We start from the raw sequence: 26,809 nt of genomic DNA, 5'->3' as shown, positions 1-26,809 counted from the left end.
CACACCTGACATAGATGGATGGTGGATTATAGAACCATAATGCAGCACTGCAATAGATTATTGATTTGATCTTCCCCTTAGCTAGGCATCATGTCTCACCTCATAAATGTTATTCCCTATATGGTAAATTTCCAAAGACCAACTCCCAGCTGTAGAAAAGCCAGATGCACGAACCAACTTGGAAAAGCTGAAAATGTGTTTCAGGTATTCATTTAGCAGCATGTTTAGCTGACCATAGTTTGTAAACATGATGAAATTCTTAAAAATGAAAATAACTGGGTCTTCAAAAACATGACATCAGCTTTTATTTTACAAGTTTATTTGCCATGATCTGTATAGTTTGAAGGATTCATATTTCCTTCATCAATTCATCAATCATACAATTTTCCTTCTTTTTATTTAGTCTACAGTACGATTTGTTAATATCTCTTTTGTCTGAAACGGCAGTTGCTGAACTGAATTTCAAAAAAGATTTGATGGCCTCTGGCAGGGAAGAGAAAATACAAGGTGTTGCATAGTCTGAAGGAGGAAAAAGCATAGGATCTCATCTATCACACAGTATACCACATAATTAGCTGAAGTATTGTTTCACTCTGATTAAAACCATATTTCAGCAGAACAGTTCATCTGCTGTTCATGTCTCTAAACTCCCTGAAGAATAAAACTTCTCAGAAAAATATGGGGAAGCTGAAGACATCCCACAGGAAACTAGTAACTGAATCCAAAAGTAAAAGTGTTGTGGTCAGTGAGGGTATCAGTGGGATAAGGTACTGCAGAATTAGGTCCAGATCAGCAGTGATACTCGTGTGCTTAACCACCAGTGAAATCTGAGAGATGATGATCCACACAGGGCTAGAAAGACATGTTCAGAAACTAGGGTTCCTGGGATTTCTCACCAGTTTCAGCATTGACTTCCCACAAGATTGTGTGCCTAACAACAATTTAGTGCAAAGGTGACACCCATGTATCATGTATTCCCAATACGTTGCCAAATGCATTGTCAGAGTAATTCTTTCTAAAGTATTTACTACTCAGTCTTCTTACCTCTCTGTTTACCAGATCCAGATATGATTTCCATCACTGGAAGATTTAAGTAATATATCTAGCTATATTACTCAGACCAAAAGATTAGTGGCAGAAAATTGTCTAGGGTTCAACAGCAGCATTTAATCTTATAGCTGCAAAGTAAGATTCTCCCATTCCTCCTCCCAGCTGGTTAATTTATGAAGGTTTACTGATGGTCACAGTGATGATGGGCTCAGAAAAAGCAGTACAATAAAAAAGAGAATGGAAGGAGGAACTTTAAGGAAAAAGAAAGGGAAAACCTCCAAATTCTGAAAGTCCCCAGCTAGACCCAGGTCCAGATTAATAGAATTCAGCCTGGGGAAAAAAAAAAAAAAAAAAAAAAAGATGAGTAAAAAGTAAGTTTTGTTTCCACAACGAAGCTCACAGACTACTGTGCCACTGGCCAAGAATATCCTAACATGGCACCTCATCACATGCCTCTGCCAATGGGATTGTTGCCTTTACAATTTTTATTGCTAAGAACAGATGTTACATTCGGCCCTGAAGTCAGCTGTGCATCAGCGCTGTTGTTCTCTGCAGGGTATTTCACATGCTTCGCTGTGTCTGCAGAGCTCCTAGAAACCTCACATGAAAATGAAAGACAAGGCTCTGACAGCACTGTGTTCCTGTGCCAGGAACAGATACACTCTCTGCTCTGACCAGGGAATCAGAAATCAGTCCTAAGGTACAGGACTTTCTGCAAGTTAAATTACATTTTCTTTGAGGCAAAAGAGCTGAAGAGAGTAGTAGTAAATACAGTTATCTTCAAAGGCCACATGACCATACATTTGCCAAAAGCTTAATAGACCTAAGTTAGCTATGAAGTATGAGCTGGACACTTCAGTACATCAAAGGAATCAGGTATTTAGAACAGCTGTCCAGCAGGGCCACAAAACCAAACACACTTTAAGGTGGAGCTTAATAAAGTAATTAGAGAAATCGCAGGACAGGTTTATCTGCAAGAAGATCTTATTTGGGGAAATACAGTGTTCTCGTGAGTCAGTGACTTGCTTCCTGGCATCAGTCTCACTGATGTCTAGCGACATTACAACTTTCTAAAAGTGATGCAAGGTTACAGGTAACACAGTCTCCCAGAATACAGTGTGTTTAGACTTTCCCTGTGAGATTGGGTTCCTCTATTTGTTGTTCCATCATCTATCTCAGATGTCAACAGTGTGCACTACACAGAGACAGCAGTCAAACAAGCTTTTGATGATGACATTTCAGATTTCTTCACAATCTGTTCCACAACCCACAGCCTACACACAGCAAACCCACAGCAGCCTTTGTCCTGCCACCTGCCCCACAGGTTCCTACATCCATGCCCCCCATCTGCCCTATGTCTGAAGCCAATGAGACACTTCCTTCTGCAAGGAGCTGGACATCCAAATCCACCCGTTGCCTTTGGTCCCTCCTCAGAAATCTGAGGCATTCCCAATCAGAATGAGTTTCTACAAGCCTTTTATGAATGCTGCCCGTTTCTTGGGTGACTGAAATTACTCAGTTTCTAACTCACTGTCTCACAATTCATGGGAGCTTATTATTAATGGCCCAGTAAAACAATATACAGCCTGTTGTATCTTAATTCAATAGTCACTAATGACCAACTTAGAGAATCATTTTAGACCTATGGGTTTTCTAAGGCCTTTTGAAGGTAATGGCAGTAAAATATGCATATATTAATGTTACTTGTGGATGGCAGAATATAGTGGCAGTATAAGCAATAATACTGCACTGTGTAATAAAAATTGAAAATTCTTTTCCCTAAGTGTAAATATAAAATACCTCTGGGGGACATATCTAAAGGAAGAGTGTTTCAATAACACATAGTTAAAATTATATTTTTCAAAGCTATCCAAGTATAGTCTAATAAATAAACCATAAAATAAAGCAACATTTTACAAGGTAGACTCATACAGTACCTCAAGCTTTTTGCCACTCTTAAAATCGTTATTTAATATGGACAGTTCTAGTCACAAAATTTCAAGAGTTTATTCAATATCTTTTATGTGCTTTACAAGGTTATTAGAGAATTTATTTTCTCTTTCCCTTACAGATTGGAAGGTGGGCAGTGATATATGAGCTTTCACATTTTATTTATTCACCAAACTGTTCCAGATGTGATCCCATCATTTATCCACTGACACATCAAACCTGCTGCGTGACCTTTACAGTGACCTCTTTACAACATTTGCTTTCATGCTCTTAAAGTTATAGCAGCTTAACGGTGCTTGCTTCAGTGGGAAGACAAGAGAACTGATATGGGGGAGGGGGCTATAATTTAAAAATAATAAAAATTTAATTCATCTCCTACAATATGAAAACTAAGTCCAGGTGGTAAACTAGCCAGTGGAGTTATATTCCCAAAATTGTTTCAATCATATTTTACTCTGTGCAGTATTTCATTTGATGGAGTTGGAATGTACTGGATTTGCACAGGCTGGATTTAGTAGGCACTAAGTCTTTCTCCATTTTTGTGATTTGTCACAGCAATAGTCATTCTTGGGGTGATGTGACTTTCATTACTGCACATCAACAAACAGAATGAGGGTTCATAGGCCATTTTCCTTCTTGAAGGGAAAAAGCTGCTCACAGCGAATCCAAATTTTCCATTAACTAAAAAAAAAAAAAAAAAGAAATCTGCACCATTACAAAAAAAAAAAAAAAAAGACTTATTGGCATCACATTTTGGGAAGTCAGTGAGCAGGAGAAATTACTTCAGATATAGAAGAAATTACTTCAGATATAGATCATCCCTTCCAGTCAGATCCCAGACCCCAGATCTGACCAGCTGGGAGCTTCCAAGTCTGATGAACTTTTTCTTAGTATTTTTTTATCCTATATGCTTCCACATTTGGGCTGATACCGGTAGTAGACATGCCTCTATTGTGGTTCATGCAATATTTACAGCCTAAGAGGTAGCAGGGAGTATCAAGAAGAAAGCACATGCACACATAAGTGCATACACCCTCACACATACACACACACAGGCTGAATCCACAACAGTTCTGGCCAAAGGATGAAAACTTGATAAGGAGCAGCTGAGAGAACTGGGATTATTTAGTCTGGAGCAGAGGAGGCTCAGGGAAGATCTTATCGCTTTCCACAGCTCCCTGAAGGGAGGTTGTAGAGCAGTGGGAGTTGGCCTCTTCTCGCAAGTAACTAGTGATAGGACAAGAGGGAATGGCCTCAAGTTGTGCCAGGGGAAATTCTGGTTGGATGTAAGGAAAAATTTCTTCTCCGTAAGAGTGGTCAGGCATTGGAATGGGCTGACTGGGGGTAGTGAAGTCACCATCCCTGGAGGTGTTCGAGAATTGTTTAGATGGTGTACTGAGGGACGTGGTTTAGTGGGAAATATTGGTGGTAGGTGGACAGTGGAATTGGATGATCTTGGAGATCTGTTCCAACTTTGGTGATTCCATGATTCTGCGATGGCATGACAATGCTGCACACTACATAACTACCAGCTCCCCCAGCCCACACTGCAATCTCACTTAGAAAAATTTCCATCATTTTAAACAGAATTATTCAAATAATGCTCAAGTAAGAAGTAAAGCCTGGAAAAGGCTGTTTTGAGAACTTCTGGATGGCTTCTTGTTATTCACATCTTCCACTCTCTGCTCTGCCCACCCTCACTGCAGACTCATTTTGCAAGGATGTCCAAATTTGAGATATTTACCAAAGCAAAATCTGCATAGAGATGCCTGTGGTTAACCCAAATATCAGCTTCTGTTTCAGTGACTTATAACACAGATTCAAGTGCTGGGCTGAAGCTGAGCTTCTAAGATTTATGCCCAAAGTAAAAAATCAGAATCATTCCTGCCACAGTTCTCCCCCAACCACAGTGTTCTAAAACAATTTGCAGGGGATAGTGTTGTTTTGGAGTTGGTGGGGTTTTTTGTTTGTTTATTTTGTTTTGTTCTTGGTGGAAATAAGGAGGTTTCAGAGTCAGATTTCAAACAGCCTTTATTTTTAATATTAGTTTATCAAAAATGGAAAAATGGCATCAAAGAAAGCATACTCATTTCTTTAGGTGTAAAAGTACAAAGCTAAAGCAGTCGAAAAATAATACATAAACCTGATGTGCTTTGAAAACAGGTAAATGGTACAAATAACAGATCTGATGATGCCAGCAGGAGAATATTACCAAGACAGCTGCAAGTACATCTTCCAGATTAAGCATCACAGAAAGATTACAGTAAGAATAACACAGCCAAGTGATTAATTCTCAAGAAAAAAAAAAAAAAAAAAAAAAAAAAAAAGGTGCAGACCTTTTTTGATCACTTCTCTGGTTCACAGATACACATTTCAGCTGGATTTGTGTTTTAAATAAACAGAACTGAGATTTGAAACTTTTCAACTACCCCCAAAAAATCAGATCTGAGAGAGCTCCCCAGCCCACTTGCTGTTACTTATCCCTGCTGGCAAAGGAAAGGCAACCATGGACTTCTGAAAGGCACAGATTTGCAGAGCCTGGGGCACAAGCTGGCAGGAGGATCAGGCTCCTTGTATCTGTAATTGGAAAGGACATGAGGTAATGAAGTAATTTCCCTATCCCTGTTCCCCATGTTTATCAGAGGCTTGTCTGCAGTGGGGGAAGGGTGAGAGAGTAATCTGAGCCTCCACAGAAAACCTGCTTTTTCTCCAAAGTTATTTGGATTTCCATGAGCACTGGCAGAACTTTGGAAGGAGTCCAGGAGAGTGAAGGAATTTGGCTGTTCTGAAAATACCGTACAGGAGCTTTAAAAATTGAACTGATTTATACCCTGTAATGTTTTCAATACTGTATAAATTAAGTTTGAGTTTCTAGACTGGATTTTAAGAAGAAATTTTATACGTTATGAGCCATGAAAGAACTGGAGAAAAAAAAATCTTATTGTCTGATAATTCCACCTCTCCCATAAGAAGTGCTAGACTTTGCATAAATAACGTGCTTAAAGGAATAACATGGAAAATGCATTAGTTTGTAGCATCAAAGGATGTTCCAGAATAATTTGAGGTACTGACAGCTATTTGGCATGTGCTAATATCTTAGAGCACTATGAAATAGATTAGCAATAGGAACTTTCTGTGCTCTGTTCATCACTGACCAGCTGTAGAGCTCGATGGTAGGCTTTGAAAGTGTAACATCTAGAAAGTGCAACCTCATTGCAGAGAGAAAATTGTCCCCTACAGAGCACTGCTTAAAGCCACCTTTGTTATTTTATGAACAGATGGCTATGCCCAGCCTTGTTCCCTGTATGTACACACTAGTCACAGTCCAGCACTCTTGGCAGTGGCTTCCATGGCACAGTGTCAGTGTCAGAAAGCCATGTGCTTTCTGAGGCTTTATGATAAACTGTGAGGTTTTCAGAAGAACCACAATTTGCACTTCTAACAAATATAAATACATTTATCCGTGGTGCCTTGTCCTCCGTCAGAGGGAGACACAGCTGTCAGTAGTGACATACATTTTCCTCTTTTAATCATACATGGACACAGCCTCAGCTGGTGATCTAAAGGTTGAGTCACAGCCAAGCCCTGATTTGATTAATGACCAGCCTCCTCTGAGGTTTGAGGCTTGTTTTGGGTTCAGAGGTCAGCACATACAAAGACCATTCCCAGTGAGCCAGCCACCCCATGCTGACATGCAGAGTGTCCCCCAGCCAAGAGCAGCAGAACAGGCACTGGCGGCAAGCTGCCCCTGCACTGGCCTGAGGAGGAGCATCAGGAGGTAGCCAGCAGGTAGCTGCCATGCAGAGACATGAAGAACAGAAGTTTAGGAGTATATAACTTTCTTCTGGAGCCTGATGTTAAAATCAGGATGTTAGCAGAAACTGACAGAGTGGCAAGGGAAGTGAAAAGATAAAATTAAGGCTGTGCTGGCCGCCAAACTGCTCTCTGAGAATCTAGGAGAGCAATGCAGGTGGAGAGCAGCTCAGTGGGCAGACTGGAAATAGAGCTATCACAGGAACTCCTTCATGAGTGGACATGGACCTTCCACATGTGGGTACATGGGGTGGCTGTGTCTGGAGTTTGGTAGAGAGCAGGAGGGCACAGAATCTGTTGTTTCTAACTGTTGCACACCTATTATTCTCTGATCCCTAAACCTTGAAAAGAAAAGAGTTATCTTTTCAAAGAAGAGCTCTACATTTTCTGAGAGCATTATTCAGCCCATGACTACTTGGAACCAGCATTACCACCCATCACCTGTTTGTGTGCAAGCACCCATCTCCACAGCTTTCCATGCTCAAATGAGATGGCTATGACTCCTCAGCTTTAGTAGAAGTGATTATGCATGGGTAAATTCAAACAAAAAGAAAAGAAAAATGAGCACGTAACGGTCTTCCAGAAGGGAAGGTTTTTCTCTACATATACATTGTGCCATCCACAAATATATAGTCACACAGTCTTCTGAATCAATACATTTCTTCTCTTCCATGACATTGGTATTTTCATCCCGTCTCAAACAGCTGGGACAGGCAACAACCGCAACCTTCCATCAAGCCTTCATAATAAGAATGCATCTTCCTCTTTCTCCAAAATGCAGTTTTTCTCTTTCTCCGTGCCCATAATCCCAGCACACCTAAGTCACGAACAAGAGCCAACACCATACTGATACTACCTTCCACAACTATGAAAGTGGAGCAACAATAAACCCAAAGCTGTTCTTAGTTCTGTGGAGAAATCTAGAAATTAAACCCAATGGGAATGCAACAGGCATTTCCAATGACTCCCAGCAGAGTGGAGAAAGTTCTAGATTTACAGTGAAATTAAATTCATGTTTTTAGTTTTATTTTCCACTGTGAGTTTTTTTCTCTGCTACAGGATTCTGCGGGCCTTAAAGAAGCATCCCAGTATATGAGCACATAGAAGTCTTGGGATATTGCTTGAAAAAAGTACACCAAGAGGAAATTGTGCAATCAATTCCATGAGAATGCCTCCCTCAGCAATAAACACTGCCTGTGCCAAATAAATGGGTGATGTGCGTCATAAATTTCCTTTTCCTGTCAGAGCAGCCACAAGAAATGGATGAAGTTATGCACATTTGTATAAAAAAAAAAATGTGTTATTTGCTCGGCAGAGCACTGCCAACACTGCCGAGCACCACGCAGCTGAGGGCACAGCCCTCACACACAAAGGAAAGCACATCTAGTTTTTCTCACAGTTATATTACACCAGTTCCAGCCTCACTCATCACAAACGAGGAAGGAACGCCTTAATTTTTGCATTCAACTTAAGCCTCTATCAAAGACATGTTGTTTTTAAAGGGGAGGTCTTTAACATTTGCTGAAAATCATAGAGTCATGAAATCATAGAATGGCCTGTGTTGAAAAGGACTGCAATGATCATCGAGTTTCAACCCCCCTGCTATGTGCAGGGTCACCAACCATTAGACTAGGCTGCCCAGAGCCACATCTAGCCTTCCCTTCCCTTCCCTTCCCTTCCCTTCCCTTCCCTTCCCTTCCCTTCCCTTCCCTTCCCTTCCCTTCCCTTCCCTTCCCTTCCCTTCCCTTCCCTTCCCTTCCCTTCCCTTCCCTTCCCTTCCCTTCCCTTCCCTTCCCTTCCCTTTCCTTTCCTTATCAGACCCAGCACACAGTTGTGACTGCACAGCCGAAGCCTGACAGCCCAAACCACAAGTTGCTGGTCTGGAAAGTGAGGATCTTTTATGCTTCCCTCTAGGCAGTATTTTTCCCTCTGATTGCACTTATGGAGTTAAAAACTTCCTTGCACTGATATCAAAACAGTATAACCCATCACCATTGCATATCAAGCTCAGCTCCTCATCTGGCATAGATAAGCATTTCTGTGCCTCCCACAAAGCCAACTCCAGCTGAGAATTCAGATTGTGGTAACAACAAAATTTTGGACTACATTATTCTAATCTATTCTTTCTTCTGCCCCATTCTTCTGTCCCCTACCTGCAGAGAACTGTTACTCCCTGCCACCACCTGACCCTGAGTCCCGTTGTGTCTTTTTACAGCTCCAGAGACCAGCCCTGCCCAGGTACACAGTGGCACAAAGTAGTATCAACTTGCTCCTGTCCTTTAAGAAGCAGCTCATCTTCAAAAGCTGCTTCCATAGGATTCCTGCCTCAGCTAGGAAAAAGAGAGAGCTGAAATCACTAATATATCAGAAATACAATTCAGGCAGATGTCTTTATTTTTCCTCCTTAGACTGATCTCGTTTTCTAGAATATTATTCTTCCTTCTCCTAGGTCGAACAGCAGCTGTTGTACACAAAAGAAAGCAAGCTAATTTACGTTATCAAGTCCACATCTTTCCATTTCCATTTTGCCTTCCCAAGAATTGCCCTGCTCTGCCCTCTGATCCTTAGTGACTTACAGAGTCCATAGTCAGATCTTAGCATGACTTCAGCATCCCTAATTGCTACACAGGCTTTTATTTGATAAAACACCTCTGCTCTGGAGCAGGATTTGGAGGCTGAATCAGCAACCCCCAGAGAGGAGGGTAGTTGTGCAACTCTGGGTGCAGCACCCTGCTCCCACCTCACTGCTTCCTCTGTCAGCACAGCGGGCAGCACTGACACCCCCTGCTGCTGCTGGCTGGGGCCTGCTACAGCATAGACACAACTGTAATCTGTCAGAAACTACACAGAGATGTAATGTCAGCAACTGTAAACTGGCATAACCCTGTAGTGTGCTGCTGGCACCCAGACCCAGACTCAGTGCAGTGAGGGCAGTCTGTCCCATTATAACTCACTAACAGTGACCAAAACCCAGACAGGAATTAAAAATCAAGTACCTACATTCAAACCTGATTTAGTCCAGCAAGAGCAAAGCTCACAGAGGGCTATGCAGTTCTGGCTCTGGCCTTTCAGCCTGAGGACCACTGGCTGAGCTCAACACCTTTGTTTTGCTCTTCTGCTTCTCAAAAATAGAACTTGAAGAAAAAGGAAATAAAAGAAAAAAATCCCAGCCCTTTCAGGCACAAGATTAAATCAATAGTTGTACATACATTTGATCCCATTTTATACACTGAAAGGCCAGTCTCTCCCCTTCCATTTCAAAAGAATCTAGGTGTTACAGCAAGTGGGGGAGAAGAGAAAGATAGCAGTGGTTGACCAGATGTGTTTCTCAAAAGCAATGATATCATTCTCATGTTGGTCACTTCCAATAGCAATTGGTTCAGTTGTCAGAGGACAAATGCTCACAGGGGTCAAGGAAGAGAAGTCTTCTCTCACCTGGAGGGACAGGTGAGTGCCTCAGGAAGCTAAAGATGTCTCTGACGCTAAAGATGTCTCTGCTGTTTTCACTGTGACTTACACCTGATCTTTGGTGTTTGTTTTCCTCCTCTACTGCAACTTCTGTTTTTCAACTGATGATGAGAACTAAAGCTGTAGTATAGTTTCCACTACATTTTTCACTTAATAAATAAATAAATCCCTTGACTTTTCCATAAGGTTTACTCAAAGAAAATGACAATTTACAAACATGAAAATCTTTGTTGATACTTCTGAAGGTTAAGAAAAAAAAAGGCTATCTCCATACGTTCACATTTGTTCTTTTAGGTAAGTAAGCTAGTTTGCTGCCATTTGACTTAACTGCTGGGATACGATGCATTTCTGCAATAGACATTCTCTGCCTGAACATTGTATGATGAGCCCTCATGAACAGAAAAGACACAAGGTGAGCAACCACATGCAGAATTGATTCTCATTCTGATCTGAAACTCCAGCATATTTCTAAGCAGCAGCAAAACCTTTATTGCTGATCACAAGAGCAGTAACTTTGTCAGCACATAGCTGGCCAGAAGAACATCCTCCCTGATAGTTTAGATTTTCTACTGAGAATGCAATCTCGGAGGAGCACAGGGACAACGCTCTGAGCCCCCCTCCTTCCAGATGCAGCACATTGTGTGGCCCATCTTCACTTTCAGAGACAATGTGAAGGATATCCCTGCAGAAAAAAAATGGCAGAAGTTGCTCCCCATGACTTCACTGCCGTTGCAGGGCCAGACTAAGATATATCCTGTGGGCGAGGCTGTGACAAGCATGCCATCTCACTGCACTGCAGGTGTCTAAGTGAGAGAATGAGTACGGCTCTAGAGCTGCTGCCTGACCCACCCGGTGGATTATACTGAGACAGGTAAAGTCTTGCAGGCCTTCAGTCAAGACACAGCCCAAAGGCCAAATATCTAGACAAATGAAAATCTTCCAACACTATCTCTTTCACCTGGATCCTCCTGTTCAAACTCACAGGGGAACTGGCACTTTGCTGCAGTTGGAATCAAGCAGAACATCCCATCTCTGGCACTTACCCATTCACTCAACTGTCATCTACACAACAGGGCTCCAGAAAATGCATGGATGTCCAGATGCTGTCACATCCAAGTTCACCCTCTGCCAAGACGCCCCAAAAATCACAGGGATGTTTTGGAGGGAGGCCATAGATTTGCAACTGAAGCCCAAAATAATAGTGCTACAGGTCTAGACAAAAACTGCTGAGAATTGTGAAAGAGATTTTGTACAGTGGATTGAATAGTTGGTGGTTCCAATCTAATCAGAGAGCCTCACAAAAAGGGCCTTACTTTGCAGCTTTAAGTGTTTCTGTCTCCAAAGAGCATCAGGGTACAGTGAATCATGCCACAGATTTTATGGTTAACTGAACATTTCTTTCTATTCTCTGAAGAACTTGTTGTTTGTCTGAATTGTGAATGATGGCTCATGTCCAGTTCTGTGTGCAACATACTCCGCTAGTGACAAAATTCACACACTGAGCCTCAGTCAAATATCCACACGTAGCCTGAATATTGCTGGCACCCACAGCATGTAATTAAGATCATATGAGACTCAGCATTTCTTTCTCTTGCCCAGCTATATCCAACAAAAAGGTGAAATGATTGTCCTTGCTCTGAAAATTTTCAAGTTGTATCTTATCACTTGGCTTTCATGTACATGCCTTCATTTCTAGTTATAGTTTCTATGTAAACATTTCTTTACACACTCTGGAACAAACATAACCATCTGACACGACCATTTCCCATGTGATAGCAAGGCAATATTTTCAAAAGCAGCGAAGAGTTAAAAGCACAAGTTCCCCGTCACCTCACCCAGGATGAGTGGTTCAATGAGCAGGGAAGATGGAGGAGCAGCACAACATGGATACCAACCTCAGTGATGCAGAGAGAGTATCTTGGCAAGTCACTCTACGTATCTGAATTTAAAGAGATAAAAGACTGGCTTAGAAAGTTTAAATAGCAAGGATAATTCCACAGATTTTACAGCAGTGACCAATTCTTCCCCAATGGATTTAAATGACAAGAATAAGAAGAACTAGTTTTCCATATTAGACAGATATTTTGTCATTTTGTGCATCAACCTGTTGATTTTTTATCAGTTAATAAAGAGGAAAAATGCACTGTTTCGGTGAAATTTTTATTGCCATCTTTTAAGCTGCTGTGCTCATTGTGACTTATGACCAACAGCTTAAGATCCATACAAAACTTAAAGGCTCAGTATTCCTCCTGGTTAAAAGAGAGGAGCGAAAGAAGTGGATATTATGACAGTGTGTCAAGTGCATTTCTTACCTGGCACAACTGCATTGTGTTGACTGCCTCTGGGCACTGATTGACAAGTTTACCGTAATCCTAGGGAGAGCAAAAGTAAGATTGTCTCTTGTACTGCTCAAATGAAATCAGCTGTCCTCTATCGCCAGGTAAATTCTGAGCAACTCACTGAACTTGCTCTGAGTTTACATCAGTGAAAACAAAGGAAGATTTTTGGTACGGAATTTTTATGATTAGAAACAGCTGTACAATTGTGAACTCTTCTGAGCATGAAGAAAAGCCACATGTAAGAGTTTTGATGGCCAGTTTGTGTATTTTTCACACTCTGCCTTCAGTTTGATTGTTGAGTTTCTCCTCTTCTACAGCAACTAAATTGATTTCTTTTCATCTACAACTATGCGCAAAAAAGTATTGTTCATCCTCCTGCATAGTCCATAAACTTGCACTATTTCAAGTACCGGAGTTGGGGCTCCTTCAACATTCAGAACTTTGAATGATGAGTGATGAGAAATCATCTCGTTTCTCAGGTAAGGGTGGAGGAGGAGCACTGTATTAAGGAAAGACAAAGCAACCCAGCTTGGTAGTAGGAGAGAGGAAATGAAAGGGGAAAAATTGTAAGAGAAAGGAAAGGTGGAGGGAAGAAAGCAGGAGAAAGGCAGAGAAATACTCTGGAGAGAGATACCACTCTCTCAAAATTCCTAACTTCTGGTAGAGCATAAAGGGAAAGTCTTTGTGCTCCTCAGATTTCTTCTTCAGATGATGAATGGATAGGGTGGGCAGAAACCTGCTGAGGACAGATGCAGGGCTCCCACCTTTGTTCACATACAGGAGTCTGCAAGGCTGTTGTTTGCTGCCTCACACTACAGCACACTGTGGCACAGTGGCCAACACTGCTGACAATACTCCAGGTGAGATCTAATGCCTTTTGCAGTCCTCTTTTGTTTTGTACCCTGTCCTTCTACTAAAGCTGCCCTGCCCCTTGGTTGCCCTTTTACTACAGCTGTGATCTAGGCAGACACTTTCAATGATTTTTCCAAAAGAATCTAACCTCCACAAATCCCTCTCTTAATTCCTCTGCTGAATGGTTGCTCTGCTTTGATTCTCTGCTTGTAGATTAACTGTTTTACACTTGTCGCATTGAACTCCACTTTGCTAGTTGTCAATATCGCCACTGAAGAGATGTTAAGCCCAGGTGAACCTCCTCAGGCTATGCCTGGTTCTAGGGGTACCCTAGCTGGAGTAACTTCTCAGACATCAACACCTTCTCCTTTACACTATGCTGCAGAGGGGCAGGCTCACATTTTTCAAAGACTAAATAATAAATACATCGACTTCTCTGAAACATATGACAGCACAGTGGTGTGCCCAGGGACACCACTGCCTGCAGACTTGTGCCAAGAACTGCTCCCACCCCACACAAATATGGAAAATCTCCTGGATGGGCAGTCAGAAGGGGCTTTAGCTAGGATACCTTGCTGCTGGTGATGCCAAATCTGTGCTGCCTTAATGACATGAGCATGCTGGGGCACCTTTGTCTTGTCTGGATCATGCATTAGAGGTCCTGAGACAGTTCCAAGAACAGCCTTCTGCCAGCTTGAAAAGTTGTTATCTGTACTTATTGTCTGATACCTGCCCTTGAGCTGGTTTTGATCCAATAGCCCCTATTACCTCCTCTTCCTTTACCTTTTGCCTTAGCTATTAATCTCTGATGTGGAACTTTGTGAAACACTCTTTGAAACTCTAAGTGCACTGCTGAATTTCCCTTATCTAGCCTGGCAGTAATATCCTCAAAGAGCTCCAGGAGGTTAGTTAAGTATGACCTCCTCTAGCTTCAAGCTCAGCTTCCCAGCAAGCCCTTCACTTCATTGCTAGAGATAAGAGAAGGAGGACAGGGAACTCTGGGACAAAGAGGCACATCACAGTTACAATAAAATCAGCAGCAGGCACAGCATTGATCCTACTGCCCAGCACATCTTTAAACTACACTGGTGACACCACACTCTCTGGCTTTGCCTTCTGTTTTTCAAGGGCCCAATGCAAACCCTGTCTTGCAGACAAGCTGCCACTACCCTCACCAAGGATTTCTGAAATAAAGCTGAGGACCCAACCTATCATGGTGTACCTTCGGATAACCCTCCCCCTCAACAAACCCCATTAATGACTGCCCAGCATCCATGGAGTCATTCTAGACTTAATGTTACAGAGAAATTTTTCACAAGGGAGGTGGCCAAACACTGAAACAAGCCTCACAAGAGAGGAATTTCTATGCTCGGAGGTGCCTGAAACCCAGCTGGTCCAAGTGAGCAGCTCTCAAAGTTATCCCTGCTTTAAGCAAGAGTGTGAACCACTTGCTTCCACAGTATGTTAAGGTAAGGCTTATTCATGGTTTTTTTCCTCCCTTTGGACCCAGAGCCATCCTCTAGATCTTATTTGACAAGTGTAGGAGTCTGAATGTAACTGCTACCTTTCAGAACCTCAGCTGAGACTATGCACAACTCTGTTAGTTCCCTCCCTTCTGCAATCAGCCCAAGCAGATTTAAAGGCTCTTTCTACTAGGAAGTGAGTCTACATTTTAATTCCATCTCCACTTGCAAGGTGCAGATTTTCTCCTTTCATGTGTTTTCTGTTCCCTCACAGAGCACCTTGCTGTGTTTCCATTCTCACATCATCTCTTACTGGTTTCTTATTTACATCATAATATCGGAGTTGCTGTTTACACTGAGCTGCACAAAGATATGTTTTACATCTGACTGTGGTGTGATCATTAACATCCCACTACTGACCCCAGGGTGTTTCATGACTGAATTCACATTCATCTGCCCTGTGTTCCCAACAGGGGTTTCCCCTGCAGGCCTGAATATTTTGGCAAGAGACAACTCAAAATGTGCAAAGCACTACATGTCAGGCAGGGTGTGTTACTTTAAATGATGAACTATTATAAGAATATGCCTGTTGTTTTGTATTTCATCTCTTTAATGAGTGCCCACTTAAGAAGTTGTGATGCAATCTGTGCTCCATCAGAATAAAACTGCTAGGTACCTCTAGTGAGGTGAACACCCTCAGCATTCTGGATTTGCAGATGAACTGCCCCCAGAAATAATAAAACAAGGACACAGAGTTCATTATTTACAGATGATACTGGGATAGCAGATTTCAGTGCATTCTCTTATAGATTTACATCTCAAAAGAACATTTAATATTTCTGCCACCAGTGTCTGCGTAGCCTGTCTGGAAAACAAAATAAAGGCACACTCTGCTGTGTGTTACTGTGGGGAAAGGCACAAACCAAGCATTTTCATTGTGCCAACAGCAAACCATCACAGGGCAAGGGGACAGTGAACAGCTACTTCTCTAAGGAGCAAACTTCTACCTGGCAATCCAGGTGGAAACAAGAGCTACAAAGAAAAAAATATATTTTCCTCATAGGAAGTGCTGCAGATCTTCTGTCACTTTTGAGGGCCAGCTTCAGCAGGAGACAGACCACCTTTTAATTCTCCTCAGATGTATTTACACCTTGGGCTTACTGCACCTGCCCTTGAACTCCTTTCCACCGTGTCTATTTGCCATTTGTTCAAGTACTCTAAATCAAATCCCTCAAGATGAAATTTTAAGGAACGTGTACATGGACAAAAACCAGCAGTTTTTTTTACCTTCAAGCATGAGAACAGAACTTAGCTTACAGTCTACCTTCTACTCTTTTATGTCCATGGAGGCAAGAGACACCTTAATCTGCACTGGTGAGAAATATCTCTCCATCTTTGAGGACAGTAAGTCACTCTTACTGTACAGCTTGGCACAAAGGAGGTTCAAAGTTGCAGTCTAAAAGTGGCTGAGTTCTCAGAAGAGAAAAAAAAGAAAGAAAGAAAAAAAAAATTACTAGCAGAATATTATTACAGAGCTTGTCCTAAACAACAGCAATCTCTGTTGGTTTCTCAGAAGTTGCAGTACGTACACATGCAAACAGAAGTGCTCTCAGGAGACATGAACAACACAAACTGGGCCCCAAGGCTGGCTGTGGGCTGTGTCTTTCATCTCTAACGCACAGCTCAGACTGACCTTTAATAGGGAAATGAAAAAAAGGGAGGTGGCTGCTACTGAGTTGCACAGAGGAGAAAAAAAATAGGGTGTGAGTTATTATGGAGAAAAAAGGAAAACATTTAGAAAATCCTGGGAGGCAGAATATTTTAAGGATGCTTCTAGATGGGGCAGACACACTAGGAGCATTGTGGGTTTGTTACTGAGTAACAAACTTTCTTGGGATAGATACCCAAAGTCCGAGATTTCAAAATCTGCACGAACTTTTGAAAATCTTGGTTTCTTACATGTTCCTGCACTGTTCCAACAGCTGTGGACCCTTGAACATCCTCAGCACTAAGTGTTGCTTCAAGGACTAGGACAGGTGTCTTTCTGGGGCAAATATGGAACATTAAGACCCCACACTTTGGCAGGGAATCATAGAATCCTAAATCATAGAATGGTTTGGGATGGAAGGGACCTCAAAGCCCACCCAGCCCCCACCCCTGCTCTGCCTTGGGCACCTCCAGAGATGGGCATCCACAGCAGTGCCAGGACATCACCACCCTCTGAGTGAAGAATTTCCCTCTAATATCTAACCTATTTTTTTCCTCTTTTAGCTTAAAAACATTCCCCGTTGTCCTAGTACTATCTGTCCATGTAAAAAGTCTCTCCTGTTTATGAGCTCCCATTACGTACGGGAAGGTACACAGTGAGGTCTCCCTGGATCTTTCTCTTCTCAAGGCTGAACAAGCCCAGCACCCTCAATTTGTCTTTATAGGAGAGGTGCTCTACCCCTGTTAGCATCTTTATGGCCCTCCTCTGAACCTGCCCCAACAGCTCCAATGGGAAACTCCATGTACTCAAACCAATTTAAAACGGGCTGTGGTGCAGCCAGCAACAAGTGTGATAGCACATTGTCCAGCATAGGTTGAACAATCATCATCATCAATTTCCTCTCTTTCTCAGGTGAGTTTTCAAAGAGTGGTAGTCTGTCTATTTTTCACTACAACAACCCTCATACTTTGGATAGGTGACCTGTACCTAGTTCAGCTACTCTTGTATATACTCATGTCCAAAGGAGGAACAGAGAAAACCCTGCTGACCTGCCGGCATGCATACCATCCACTTTGCATACCTACATGGGGGTCCAGCTTCTGTGCTTGCACCAACAAGCCCAAAGCTTCCTTCACTTGTGGCTGTGGGGGAGAGCCCAGAGTCTCTGCCTGTGGCAACACAACTTCATGCCTGTTGGAAGAGTTGTGTGGAAGAAAGTGGAGAAAAAAATCACTATGAATTAATCAAACCATCAGCAACAGCACCAGGTACACTGACTGTACAACAAAAAAAAAAAAAAAAAAATCAACCCATGGTTTAAAATAGCCTTTTTGATTACTGCCTTCATTCTTTGTCTAAAGACAGTATAATGACTTAACGTTCTCTCAGGAGTTAACCCTTGTCCAGTATTTTACTGCTGCTGCCCTTAGAGTTAGTCAGTACTCAGAGAAGATAGGAAGGTAGATTGATTAGAGGTAAGAAATACTTGCGCTATACGCGCTTGCTTTTGCACAGACTGGGATACTGCCCAGAGAGCTCACTGGAAGGCCTCCAGTCCCTGCACACTTTATGAGGCCAGAGTCATGCCAAGGGAGCCCAGTGGTTAGCCAGCCAGACGCAGGCCATTAATACTTGTACACTGTACAACTGATCTCTTAGACATCATTTGTACTCCTGATCAGATCTCACAGCAGGAAATGCAGTACTGCATTTCTCATGTCTACCTTTCTGCAAATTAATGTATAACTTCAAAAAAGCTTTATTGTCTCTGAGTTAGCTGTCATTCCTGGTAGTCTCCAACAATGCCCAGGTTCCAATAGTATTAAGAAAAGTAAAAATGACAATAATAATAATAATTAGAAGATAAAAAGGAGGGATACCAGTAGTATGTTATTAGCTTCTAACAGTTCTGAATTTATTTTAAAACACTATCATATCACTAAGAGAAAAATCACTTTGAGCTATCGTATCTAGCAGATACTCAACTAAGATGTCTAGCCTAAGTAGAAAGCTAAGCCTAGCATGCAAGAACCAAAATGACACCACACTATATCCCAAAATGGTCACAGTGCTCATTATTTCACTGCTGCCATTTGTTTGCATTAACTACCTGTATATGCCCAGCATGAGAAGATCTGACAAAAGGGATGTGGAAGGAGGCCACACAGAGCCATGCAGCCCCACCACCCCTGCAGCAAGCGCTGGGGAGCTGGCACTAGCATTGCTCACAGGGCCCAACACTTCAAATAAACTGCCTCAATTGCTACCTAGCAGTGACAGGATACAGTTAGGAGCATTATAATTGTGAATGTTCCCATTGCCCACATAAATGTCTAATCCTTTCTGGAACCTGTCTAAGCTTGTGGCCTCAATTAAATCTTGAGGCAGTAAATGTGGCAGGTTAATCACAGGACTTGTTTCTGAAAACTCAAGTGTCTCCAGTTAATTTTAATTGTGGCACCTTCTTGAGGAAGGGTAAACAGAAGCACCCAGTGTCTACGTTCATGCTATTCATTACTTCAATACACTCTATTATATTTCCTTTATTAATTATCTCATTTATTAGCTGGCCCAGGCTTTTTAGTTTCTCCTCATACAAAAGTTGATCCTTGAATCCAGATTGTGAATAATAAGGTCCCCCTCAGTAAGTGAAACATCCATCATAGCATCTCACATAGTCTTACTAGAGCTAGGGATCACAGCAGAGTTCTTCAGCCCTACCTACCTGAACATTTGCACTGCCAGGCCCTGTGTCTCCCATATGGTCAGTTCAGATGTGCAGCTCTTCTGTTCCTGCATTTATCTGAGCAATATAATCATCACTGATCCATAACGCCAAATTGTATAAACTCATATCATATAAACTCATAAGTCATATAAAGTGTAATGCAGGGCCAGCTCCTCCTCCTACTTCAGGAGAAAAAATACTGACTAAGCTCTTTGCTTGCAGTTTTTGTTTGGTTGCTCCAATCATTCATTCGCAACTCAGTGTTGACATAGGACACACAATCTGTATATCTATGTCAGCTATATACAGAAAGATTTTCCAGCAATGATACATGTGAATAGGTAGCTCGCGTGCAGTCTAATTCATTTAGACTCATTTTTTCAGACATTTGACCTCGTAACATTTGCCCAAGAATATCATTTGTCCAAGTACCACCTCCATCAATAGCAGGAAGTTCCCAGGACTAAATGCTTCTGCCAGCACCTGGATCCAGGAGATTCAGACAATTGCCAAGAGTGATTGGAGCTTTCCTTAGCCAGCCGCAAGAAGGTACTCTGTCTTCACTAGGAAACCTTGAAAGCTAGGTAGTTTGTCTGAAATGTCTACTGTTGAAATAAAAATAGGAAAGGAAGGTTTTGGAAACATGGCTCAAGTCTTCAATGTGACTTTAAAACTACTAAGCAAGAGATACGGGGTGAGATTTCCAGAAACCTTTGCATGACACAGAAGCATAAAAATTCAACTGAAAATGGAACCTTAGACCTTTCGTGTTCTCCAAGAGGGATTTTGTCACCTAATTGCCCTCAAATTCACTGTCACAAACCTTCAGCAGCTTTTATCATTTGTATAGTTAAGATTTAAGTCATTCAGCTTGTGAAGGCAGTGACTGGTGCACAGACAGACATCATCATCTCCCCATTTCTGGAGACGAATGACTCAGGAGACCTGCAGAAATGTAACTCCACTAGACTTTGCCAAGTTGCATATGAGTTTCTTGCAGCAGTCTTCCAGTGCCTGACTCATCTGTTACGCCAACAGCAGTACAGTGATTGCAATGAGATGATCTTTTATCTTCCTCAAAATCACATAACAGCTCCATCAGAGAAGACTGAAGCACAGTGATGAAGCACTCACAGCATGTTTTCTCTAATGGAGGCCTGCCCACTGCACATGGTTTCCTGTGGATCACATGGAGGCCAGAAATGTTGGAATGTCGCTACCAAAGACCATGGGCCTCAATGGAAAGAACTGGCTAATAGTTAGAAATGTAGCCACTTGTGAAAGGGTAGTTCAGGCTTGTGAACCGGTAAGTATTCCTTGTGTAGCGTTGGAGAAGTCATTAAAAATCAGAGTTTTCATGTAATTTATGGTGCAGCTAAGCAACACTTGAGGCTAGCAAAAGTGTCAAGGTACTCATTAGAAAAGAAACAAAAAATTCTCTCTTCTCTATGGCTGTATACTTCAATGGTAAAAATGTTAAGAGACTTCTCCTCCTCACAGGACACCTGTGAAGAGAAACTGAAAACTACGCTGTGGCCATGGAGATTCTTTTGATTCTTGGCTATTTCCTTCACACATGGACTTTATTAATACAAAAAAGCATTCTTGAGGGAAAAAAAAAAATGTATTTACCATTGTATTTCTGTTAAAAATACAGATAAATGTTATTACTTTAAAATACATCAGAAATACCTGTTTCAGAGCGAGATCGCTTCTCCATCTTTGCTAATAATTCCCCATTGTGAACAAAAAGAGTATCATTTTCCTTACACCTTAAGGGAACAAACAATTTTCCCATTTTCTATGACATTAATCTACTTTAAATGGCTCTAAATTATGCACATGTAAGAAATGAAAGATTCCTATCACTTCAATCTACGCAAAAATTTCAGCTGTAGTATATGTCTTATTGTGATTCACTGATTTTAAAATTGCAGGAATGCCCCCTCTGATCTTTTGAATTAAAATATGATACAGCTTCTGGTTTGAAGCACCAAGTTATCGTCCCGTGGTGGGCAAATTAATGCTGTATAAATTCACATTCAGTCTAATACTGAACTTCTTGCCAAGGTTTGAAGAAACTATTTGTGAACTTTGTTTTGCACCTGTACATACCTCTGCCTTCCTAGATATATCAGTGGGAGTCCAGAAGATAAGATATACTAACCCCAGGTGAGTTTTGCAGCACCAACTCCCTATTTCTATCAAATGACCTAATCTCTAGGACATTTGATCCAGAATCACTTCAGGCAACAAATTTCACTGCAGCACTCTAGGAGCAATGGTAGCTGAATGAGAGATGGAAGGTACACTGAACAAAGGCATCAAACAGCTGCAAAGTAGAAAGCAGTAGCTGTAATGAAATTGAAGGCTACACAAGTTCTTCTTAAAATCATTCATATCTTACATTGTGAAATCCTCACCCTTTGCCAGAATTAATCTGACAGTGAGAGGGCAATTTAGTGTTACTCTGTTTGTGACACTAGATATCCTACCTCAGTCCATGAGCCACTGTTACCATGTTTCTACCTCTGATAGCTGTCTTCACCCTGGCAGTGAGACACCAGCCATTACTAATCAGATGATAAGTAGCTAAAACAAATGGAATGGTCATTCTAGAGTTTTTCTGCAAGCAAGACCATGTCTCGAAGAGAAGATGTGGCTCTATGTGAGCAATTGCAACAGTGGGGACATTGTCTCGCCACCCAGTCTCAAACCCATGGTTTCCAAACCACCCCTGCTTGTAGCCTCCACTCGGTAGAGTAAGAAGGAATAACACAGGCATAGGCTATTTGCACTCAGTGCTTGAAGACTGTGCTTCTGCACTAGATCTGTGTCCTTTAATAAAAGGTCATTCATCAAGTGCAGTGTCAGAACACGACTTGACTGCTAAGCTAGCGGTGCAACATGTCCTGAACGTACCCAGGAAACAAACCTCCAGGTAACTGAGGGGAAGAGCACATTCCACTTTGTAGGGGAAAAAGAAAAACAAGAGAGAGAGAAACAGATGGCATCTCAACAGATACATTCAAAAGGCATGGCTTCTGGAGAAGAACAGTGCATTCATAGTACAATTACGACAAAACAGAAAAGAGACTGATAAGCTAAATAGTCTTAACTCACTCCCCAAGTTCCAAGCAGTGATGTGCTCACTGGTTTAACTTTCCACCAAGATTACAGCTGTGTGACATTGGAGCCCATGAATTTAGATAGCTCATTGGTTGTAGAAGACTAAACACGTAACCATATCAAGTGTGTTTTCAGATCTTTCAAACATAAGGAGAATTCTGGTAGAGAGTATCATGTGCTGCTGCCGCCTGGAGTCTCTGACACAACTCTGAATTTCTATTACAGCTTTTATACATAACTTTCAGACTTCATTAATTCTAGTGGAATTATGATTCATCTTTCATTTTTTAAGGTTATATGTGACAAAAAAATTACGCTTTCAATTTTTAAAACCAAATACCTACGTGGGACCTGTCACCACCAACAGAAGCTCCAAACAATCACACTGATGGGGTTAATTGGCATTTTAAAATAAATCACTGCCTCCGGATTGATTTATTTCCCCTCCTCTCTTTACACAACATTACTGCTTTCTCTATAATTATTCAATGCTAAGTTCATGCTTTTGAAGCAGATGACTGCAGACTTAGGAAATGGTGTTTGATTTGTTGCCATGGAAACATCTTGCTGTAGATGTACTCTAATCCCATGACAACTCTGTCTCTTAAGAACCATTTTTTCTGACATAATAAAAATCTGATCAAGGTCAGATTTAATAACAATCTCAGTTCCCAGACTTTATTACATAAAGGTTTATTAGAGTTATTTATTTTCCAAATGGATTCTCTGAAAACTTTGTTTGTTTTCTTAGCTGCATTGAAATTCATTCCCTAAAATACATAAACCTGGTGAGGTGTCATGTTAATTTACAGTGCATCTTTTGTTATTGTCTAATTGCATCATTAAAAGAAAGTTACTTGTAATTGTTTATATTGCCTTGGCAGATGTTAACATTTTACATAACACTGTTCCTGCTAATACAGAAGTTTGGGATATCAATAATGCTTATCGTTTCCTAACAACTGGTGTTTACATTGTAGCAAATACTTGCATAGTTTAACTTTCATTTTGTGCTGTAATGTTTTTCTGAGCTAGTTATCACAGGCATATTCAAAGGAAGGTTTGAGACAAGTGCCAATGGTCTTTGTGTTACATCACAGAATAAAACCACACATGAACAGAAGAGTCCTATTAACATAAAAAAGTGACTTGGCAATGAGAATATTGAGAAGCACTCAGGTATGAGAAATGGGATTTTTTTCCCTCCTTGGCATGACTGTATTAGTCCTTTGGCTCTCAAGTTTCCACCGAGGGCTTCTGAACAGCAATAGCTCCATAGTAAGACCCTTGGCTAGCATAACTCAGCTATTCTATTAAGTCTGGACTTTCAAAAGACAGTTCGCTGCTGACAGTGCTGATGACACACTAGAGATTTCAGAAATGCCTTTTCATTTGTTCTTGTCCAGCCTCTGGACAACTGAATCCTCACCTCAGGGGGATGGGTAACAGTCTCTACTCAGTATGGTCTGTTGGTCTCTGGAAGTCAAATTCCACGACTGAAATATAGCAGAGTTTTGGGGACTGCTGTTAAAACATAAGGAATTTGCTCTGTAGATGCTTATATTGCATGTTAATACTATTACCTAAATGTTTGAAAGTATAGAAACTGTCATTTAAAATAAGAATTGGGACAAATCTTACTAAGTTGCTAGGAATGACAGCTTTTCTATAATAACTTTCAACTGTGACACCACAGGCAGAATATAAGCCTTTCTTATAGACCAGAAAAAAACAGAACTACATCTGTTCTTTGACATTACAGGTGATAAAGCACCACTTTGATGGCCCAGTTGAGATCAGAGCACATGCTAAGTACCACATAGATGTACACTAAGATACAGCATCTGCCCTGCAGAGCTTTCATTTTCAGTACTGCAACACAGAGCAATTCATATTCCTGTACTCCAGGTCAGGAAGCTGAACCCTGGGCTCTAAAGTACAAGTTTGCTCTCCCTTTTGCATTATCAGCATAAACAAGGAGAGTTGACAGTATTACTGTGAGGAAATAAGAAAAGCCAGAACAGCTTCAGTGAAGATTATATCATGACATGCAAATTATTTCAAGTATATACACATGGCCCATCAGTATGGAGACAGAAACTACTGATGTTACCACTGCAGAACTTTGGGGTACTGATCATATGCCTTGTGCCCTGTCTGCTGGGTGTTGTAAACATGAATACATCTACACATACCAAAAGGTGGTTTCTGCTCTGGAAATCAAAGGGTGGCATGAGAATACTGCTGCAAGATCCATGTGCCAGTAAATACAGCATCATTGTGCTGTCAGTCTTTCAGCATTCAATTGCCTGGTGAAAATGCAATATAACAGAAAAGGCCACTGCTCAGAACAAGTAAGTCAGGCACTGCAGCAAAGAGAACAGCAAATCCCATTCACCCAGGCTGCCCTGCCCTCCCCTTCCCTTCACTGCAGTCAGCTGAAGCATTTGAGCTCTTCTCCATGCTTACCTTCAAGAAAGATGTCTAGGGGCTTATCGGAGTGCGCAGATCAGTACCACACAATCTCTAAGTGGTGCACAAACACAGAACAAAAGAATGCTAAAGACCTCAGAACTTGCTCCTACATTAAAGATGATCAGTATCTATTTTTCTTCTTTTACTTACTCCGAGCAGACTGCCTGATCTATCCTGATAAACACCAGACCTTAATCACTGCCTAACAAGTTAAAGGAGGGAGTGTCAATTCCAAGTATAATTTCCTCTCATAAGGAATGTTGGCCAGTACTCAACTACTTTTGCTTGATCATTTTCTATTGAAAAGTAAAAACAACCTTAAAAAAAAAATCCTATTATTTTGTTTTGTTCTGTTGGTTTTGGTTGCTTCTTTGGAAGGGGGGGAGGGGTGATTTCTGAGCCCATATTTGGAGCATCAGTAAAAGCAAAGTTGCCTTGACAACTGTAGTCATCTGTACATAGTAATTCCCTTTGCAAAGAGCAAGGCTGCTTTAGTTCCTCATTTTTCCTCTCTGTATACACCAAGATGCCCTCCTTCTCCTCCCAGGTAAGGTGCTGTCATGTACATGCTGTTTCTCCCTCACTGTGTACCCAGAGTACAGCCTGATCTTGTTGACTAAATCTCGAGCTTTAATAGATGTCATTTGACTTTTAAAAGTGTTTTGCATTAAAATTTTCAGATCTGATTGACAGATATTCAATTTCAAAGTCCTGCTCTCCTCTTCATAAATTACTAATAGTATTTTATCAGAAACAGAGCTAACCTAATAAACAGATGAAACTTTGTTGTCATTTCAGCTGCTCGGCACTCTGGGCTGTATATAATTGCTCTCTTCGTTTTACAGTTCTTCTGCTTCAGATTAAACTTTTTCAGGATGTTGCAACGCCAAAACATGCATTCTAACAGGAAATCAGCATCAAAGGTAATGGGCTCGCATACATCTTTGATGCTTTGAAACCAGAGGAAGAGAAATAACTGTTTAATTTACAACAGTTATTTCATAGGACCGGAGGAGGGGAAGAAACATCAACAAGCGGTGGGTGACGGAGGCGGAGGGCAGGTCCGTGCCGATGCTGTGTAGCGCTGTGCCCCACAGCCCGCAGTCCGCAGGCGGCACAGTGCGGGCTCGGCACGCCCCCAAGCGGCCCCCCAGCGGTGCCCGAGCGGCTGCGGGAGAGCAGAGACATGGCGTGGGCCGTCCAAGTCCCTGGTACCCAAAGGACGCCTCAAAACAAAACAGAAAGCGAGGGGAATTGCTTTCAGAAACGAAATAAAAATGTCGGTGCACAAAGTAATCCTCTACGATAAAATTTTATTCGTGCTTCTTGGAAAAGAGTCAGAAATTTTCATGGAGAACATATATTTTTCACATTTGCTGCAACTCTCTATTCAGTAGCAATGATTGTCATGGATTCTTATAAATAGTTGTAGTAATAACAACAGACAGCATCTGCACACCGCGATGTTCACCTCTGCGGCAACCAAAGCGTAAATTCACAAGGAAGTGTTGTGGACACTAGCACTGAATCTGGGCAACACCACCTACCCAGCAATCCTCCCCAGAGGAAAAACAACAACTTGAGGATGGCAAATGTTGCTCACAGCCCTCGATCAAGTGTTGCATTAGGATGCTGGGGGCACACTTAGAGAAAAAATGCATGCAGGGTCCTGATGGCCTCAGTGTAGGCAGTTTGGGGAGCTAGTGGCCAATATGGTTCAAAGGAATCTTCCCAGACTGGCCACCTGCAGTCCTGTTCACTGCTGGGTGCCCACATACCGTTGAAGGAAGACAGTACAGCAAAGGTGAGGAGTGGAGCCAAAGCAGATCATAGA

At 41.6% G+C, this 26,809-nt stretch overlaps 1 non-coding gene across 4 annotated transcripts; it reads right to left on the bottom strand.

Annotated features, from left to right (window-relative positions):
- Positions 1-5,013: 5,013 nt before the first annotated feature.
- Positions 5,014-25,187, bottom strand: LOC422393. 4 transcript variants are annotated; one of them, XR_005859526.2, is made up of 6 exons: positions 25,126-25,187; positions 24,970-25,026; positions 17,725-17,834; positions 12,594-12,653; positions 12,177-12,220; positions 5,014-5,577 (listed from the first exon to the last, which is right to left on the bottom strand). It is a non-coding gene; the product is annotated as an uncharacterized LOC422393 (transcript). The 4 variants fall into 4 exon arrangements; XR_003075088.3 differs by having other exon boundaries at positions 24,970-25,178; XR_005859528.2 differs by having other exon boundaries at positions 17,729-17,834; positions 24,970-25,178.
- Between the last annotated feature and the right edge of the window lie 1,622 nt (positions 25,188-26,809).

The sequence above is a fragment of the Gallus gallus genome, chromosome 4 (assembly GCF_016699485.2).
Source record: "Gallus gallus isolate bGalGal1 chromosome 4, bGalGal1.mat.broiler.GRCg7b, whole genome shotgun sequence".
Lineage (NCBI taxonomy): Eukaryota > Metazoa > Chordata > Aves > Galliformes > Phasianidae > Gallus > Gallus gallus.
The sequence above is the reverse complement of the archived record's forward strand: the minus strand, read 5'-3'. Positions and strand labels throughout refer to the sequence as shown.